Source organism: Emydura macquarii, unplaced genomic scaffold, assembly GCF_026122565.2.
Source record: "Emydura macquarii macquarii isolate MOO-44397 ecotype Brisbane River unplaced genomic scaffold, CSIRO-AGI_Emac_v2 contig_3295, whole genome shotgun sequence".
In the NCBI taxonomy this organism is placed as follows: Eukaryota; Metazoa; Chordata; order Testudines; family Chelidae; genus Emydura; species Emydura macquarii.
In genome coordinates this window covers 7,940,090-7,946,089 of record NW_027133432.1, presented here as the reverse complement: position 1 = coordinate 7,946,089, position 6,000 = coordinate 7,940,090, and the positions used below count along the sequence as shown (strand labels likewise).

The window sequence follows — 6,000 nt, the reverse complement described above, 5'->3', positions numbered from 1 at the left end:
TGTTCATTTAAACGAAAGTGTCTGGGATAATTATAAAATACAAAAACAACTGGAACTCATTAGGGACTAGGTTTACAGTTCATCTGGAAACCAATGAAGTACGGCTATTTTCTGTTTATAAAAACATAGCTATTTGCAGTTGGAACAGCACAAAAAGGAATTCAAAATTAGTAAAACTATTTATTCACTGCACTAGTTGAAATAAAAAAATCCAACAGAACTGCTAACTTCAATCCTGTGTACACTGTATCAACCTTAGGCTTTGTACCCCAGTGTTATGAAGTTTGAATGGCTTCAGATTGGAAAGGCTGCAAGACCCTTGACCAAAGCAGCGCTAGCAGTCTCTTAAAACAACTCCATACTACTTCACAATATGGCCTTACCTTAAGCTTGACTGAAATGAACCTCTTCCATAACATCATTAGTGACGTTAGATCCCATTCCTACAGACTCACAAGTGCTTACCTTTATACGCATAAGTAGGCCCACTTGTTATTAAAAGTGTGTTTGCAGGCTTAGGGGGCCTTTGTTTTTCTGACCAGAATCCTTTGTTACACTTAAGAGAATTTACTCATGCAAGTTAGTCCCAAAGATGTCAATGGGATTGTTTGTGTAACTGCTCACCAACATGAGTTAGAGTTCTGCATTGGACCCCTTCTATCCATGATTGTTTTTACTATGCGTGTATAATATACATAAAATTTTGTATCATACAAGTTATAAATCAGTGAAGATAAAGCTTTGTGACTAGCTGGAACAAAATTGGATGTATGAGAAGTAGAAATAGTTACCTTTTTGAGAGACAGAAACTCTATATTGCACAAGATTTTGATGTTTTTGAATATTGTAAAAATGTGTTTTTCTGGCTTGACTTTTGTAACCTTTTTATTATTCTTCACTTGCCAGACATGAAGCGAACCAAGTCACCTTGGGCAAGGATATCTGCTTGACTTAACAAAGAGTGTAGCCTTAGGGATTTTCTTGACCACTATTAAATCTAGGTCAGTTAAACAGTTAGTACAGCAACTCAAGACATGAGGGCTATTGTTACTAATCTATATTACATGTTGATGCCCAAATTTCTGGATCTCAACTGAGTCCTAAATTATTGTGTATATATAATATGTAAGAAACAGCAAATGCATTTAAATGGGAGAGAAAAAGGGATATTGTCATAGGGCAACTGGCCCTTGTGAGTAGACCAGGCCCAGTGCTCCTGTATCAGAGCAGCTGTGACCAGTGGAGCTAATTAAAGCAGTCAGGGATACTCCTGGGGCTATAAAGACCTGTGATTGGGGTAGGCTGTGTTTAGGAAAAAGAGCTACAGAGAAGTGGGACTAACTCCTGTGATGCTGAGGCCCTGGCGCAATGGGCCAGTGCCTGCAAAGATAGCCTTGGCACTGCTATTCCAAAAGGGGAGAAGAGCTGGCTAGGAGTGGGAAGCTGCAAGAAGCAGGATCACCAGTGACCCCTGGGAGCTGAGGCTGTGAAACCCTAGGAAAGGGGTGAGCTAAGAGACCGTTTGCTTGTTTTATTCATTTATGTGTATACAATAAACCTTCTTAAAGGAGACTGAGCAGGGCAGTATCAACTTTGAATTTGAAATGTAGCCCTGTCTTGTGGCAGATATATATTTGACTGGCCTCAAGCCATCACTTCCACAAGCAACTGTGGTATAAAAAAAGCTTTTTTTTTTTTTTTTTTTTTTTTTAAAGCTGTCTAATTTCCTGGCTTGCAGTTAGACATCTAATTTTTACTAATTGTTCTGGTCGTTGTTTGCTCTCCAGTTTTAACGACCAATACTTGCAGAGAGGCCCTTTACAAACATTAGTCTGTAAAGCCAGAGAGGGAGCATTTGGTTGTTACTCTGGAGACTGAGTAAGGGCAGATTGTCTACATGGTGGGTAATGTGCTCTGTGGGGGTGTGACTTCTAAAGCAAACTAATGTGTTGTGCATGAATTGGTCCATGTAGACCCTGCTGATGCACACTAAGCCAGGGTTCAGAGGCTCTTCAAAGAGGCTCTTCAAAATGCAGCTGAATCTAGTTCTGTTCAACACCTTGAAATTGAAATAAATTTTAGATTGTATGGAGCTGTGAATCTATGAAAAAGAAGAGCATTCATCACAGAGGGATGAGAAACAATGGGATCGCACTGACCTGAAACCAGAGCATGAAACAAGTCTGTATGGTTTGGGAAACTTATAAATGAATAAGCTTTTAAAGTTATACAAAGACTGCAGCTACAGACTTCGGTCAAACTGGCATCAATCTGGATTCATCCAGAAAATCCTCTGATTAAGTTCTTTTTGTGGGGTTCCACAGGAATTGGTACTAGGCCTGATGCTATTCAATATTTTTATCAATGGTCTAGAAGTAAATATAAAACGCTGCTGATAGAATTTACAGACGCAAAGATTGGTGGCATGGCAAATGATGAGGCCAAGGCAATACAGAGCAAAATGGATTGCTTGGTAACCTGGGCTTATTCAAACAAAATGTGCTTTAATATAGCCAAAGGCAAGGTTTAGGGAAAAAAGGTCAGATTTTCAAAGGTATTTTAAGTGCTTAAAGATGCAAATAGGTACATAAGCACCTTTGGAAAATCTGACCCAAAGAATATAGGCCATACCTACAGAATGGAGGACTGTATCCTGGGAAATAGGGACTCTGGAAAGAATTTAGATGTCATAATGAATATGAGCTCCTAGTGCAATGCTGTGGCAACAAGGGATAATGAGATCCTTGGATAAGCGGGCGCTTGGCTAGGGAAGTGGTTTTTTTACCTCTGTCCGTGGCTTTGGAGAGATTAATGCTGGAACACTGTGTACAGTTCTAGCATCCACATTTTGAAAGGATGTTGAAAAAAGGAGACTGGGCAGCAAAGAGCCACCAATGTTTTGTGTGGGGTGGAGAAAATGCCTTGCAATAAGATTTGAAGAGCTGAATCTGTTCAGTTTATCAGAACGAAGATTGATTACTGTGTATAAATATCTTTCTGAGGATAAAATACCCGGTATTAACTAGAGGGCTCTTTAATGTAGCAGAGAGAGATATCAAAAGAACTAGTGGCTGGAAATGGAAGACAGACACATTCAAATTTGGTCTACACTGACCTGGAAATTCAGCGGCAGTCGACGGGAGTTACGCAAGCTATGCAGAGTAGCTTGCATAACTTCCATCGACTGCTGGGCTTCCCTTCTGCGTGGTGACTTCACTGCACCATGCCGACAAGAACCGTGTTCCCATCGACGCAGTGCTATGCCACTTGAGGGGGTGGATTTACTGTGTCGACTTCCTGATCGATTGAGCGGGTCTACACTGACCTCTCGATTGATCCAGAAAGATCGATCTGATGGAGGCGACTTTGCTGCCGTCAGTATAGACATACCCTTAGAAGTTAGGCACAAATTTTTAACAGTGAGGGTGACTAAACCCTGGAATAGCCTATGAAGGAAAGTGATGGGTTCTTCATCTCCTGATGCATTCAGTTCAAGACTAACTGTCTTTTCTGGAAGATATGCTTCAATCAAACACAAGTTTATTGGGCTCAGTATGGGGTGAAATTTAATGGCCTGTTTTAGACAGGAGGGCAGACTAATGATCCCTTAAAATCTACAGAAACATACCCCAAGGTGGTGGTAGTGTGTTCCAACCTGAGTCTTGTGTGAACCTTTTTCCTCATCATTCTGCCTCTGGCTCTGAGTCCATACCTCAGGTCCAGTGAGTTTCTGTGATGACTGTGTGTGTTGCCTTCCTGCTCCTAGTTCCTGTCCTAGTTTTGTTTCTGGGTTCCTGCTCCTTGAACTCTGTTTTCCTGTTCATGTTTAACGCTGCATGTGCAGACATAGTATTGGGTGTATGCAGCTACTCAGGGGCTGTTGGTACATATCTGCTGTTTAGACTGCTAGCATGTTTTGGTCAGACAGTTGCTGACCTGACCAGTTCATGGTTATTACATGTTTTTGGATTGCTACTCTGTGGTGCACCAGAGTATAAGTTTTTAAATAAGAAAACACTGTTAATTTAAAAAAAAAATGCACACTGTGTCAGCCCCAGAAGGCTCTAGAAAGCTGCTTGGTGGCCAAACCTTAATCCACTTTTTTATGGTAGATTAATAATCACTTTTTGGTTAATACCGTAATTGATTGTCTCGATTCAAATTATTTTAAATCCTCCAAGGAGCTGAAGGTTCAGTGCCAGATTCTCAACTGAGGATCTTGCTCCCATTTTTTTCTCCAGAATACTAGTATGTTTTCAATTCATTAGCTTACAAATATGTCATTGGGCTCCTCTGGGTGGCGGGGAAGGGGGATTGGAACTATGAATCATGTATGGGAAACATAATATAACACTGAATAAATACAAAATATAAGGTGTACACTGTGTGGTACTCTCAGCTTGGGAGAATGGACCACACAGAACTTTGATTCTGCTATATTTTCCTTTAGCTGAGCTCATGGCTTTTAGAACCAGAGGTCTGGGGTTCAATCCCCTTGCCAATGACAACACAGGGTGTGGCATGTTATAGGAGCAAATGTTACATTTAAAGTACAACAATATTTCTTGATTCCTAATTACTGGATTCTAAGAAAACAAACTCGTATTGAAGATGTGCTACAGAATGCTCACTTATCTCTCATGAGATGTAACTTTGTTTAAACCACGAATCTTTTGGGGGAAAAATGCAACAAATAACGGATACTGGAGTAGGATGAAATTCTCCACTGGATTCAAGGATGGTTGTCTTGTGTCTCCCCAGAAAGTGATTCTACTTCTGCTCACGGATGTTTATAGCTATTATTAACCTTTGAGCAATAGCATACATCACTCAACAATGGACACTAGAAAAGGTCCCAATAGTATATGAATGGACTCCGAAGCTTCACAGTCTACCACCAATGAAGAACTCATTTATAGACTGAGAGAGAAGATTTTTCAGAAGCTTTGAATCTTTGGCTAGATATATAGTGGTGTGAAATAGACTCTTGTGGACATCCACACACATTCTTGGCTTCAGAGGGACTGGGCAAGGTAACTGAGTATGGATTTCAGGATCAGGCCCTATGTCAGTAAAATAGAAGTCCTGCTAGATGCAGTGGGAATCTACAGGATTCTCCTTGTGTTCTAATTTAAATAAACTTTAAAGCAACATTTTTTAAAAAGATTAGATTTCTACTCATTTATATTTTTAATCTGCACAAATTAAAAATATAAACAGCAGAAATAAAGTCAAAGGCTTGAAAGACTTTATAAGACTCAAGAAACTTTACATTGTAAAAATCCTCTGAGGCAGACCAGCTTTATGCATAAAGCTTTTAATAATGGTTTTACATAAAGATAAACTGTAGTTAATGAGAAACATTATGAAAGCCTAGTTCTTAAAATTTCAGATGAGAACCTCAAGGGACTAGGAGGTTTTAGGGGATAGGGATTATTCAATGGGTCGTAGAGTCTACTGCCTCTAGATAACTGATTTTGACACAGTCTAGTTAAGGTTGGTAGAAAGTAGTTAACAGTGAGTCTAAACATGCAGAGTTCCCAGTTCCCTATAACGAAATAACTGGTATACAGAACTGTTTGGTTCTAAATATTCATTTTACTTAATAATATTGAATTTTTTTTTAATTTTTTTTGCCATGACCCACTTTTTTTGGGAGGGGAGGAGATGGAATTGCAGACAAGAGAACCATTATCAGGGAAATATATATAGTAGTCAGGCAATATTTTATAACTAAAATGTAGCCTTGTTTGTGCATTAACCCTTTTATTTCTGCCACATTTGCATAGTCAGAACTGGCAACATTATTGACAAAATATGTGATATTTATTTCAGGATGATAATTATTATTGACATTATAATAAGGGCACTCAGTGATTGTTTGTTTTCCAAGGAAATGTCAACCTTTTTTAGATTTAAAAAAAGGCAGAATGTTTGCCTAATGGATCCCTTTTTCACAGCTCATCTCCTCATTCCCTGCCTTCTCCTCCGCCCCCTCCC

At 39.4% G+C, this 6,000-nt stretch overlaps 1 long non-coding RNA gene across 2 annotated transcripts in view; it reads left to right on the top strand.

The window, feature by feature from the left end:
- The first annotated feature begins 1,324 nt into the window (after nt 1–1,324).
- The window catches only part of LOC137143039 (uncharacterized), a 39,169-nt gene continuing 34,493 nt past the window's right edge, over nt 1,325–6,000 (top strand). For both annotated transcript variants that reach the window (XR_010917087.1, XR_010917086.1), the window contains exon 1: nt 1,325–1,505. This is a non-coding gene — a long non-coding RNA (uncharacterized lncRNA). The remainder of the gene's footprint in view (nt 1,506–6,000) is intronic.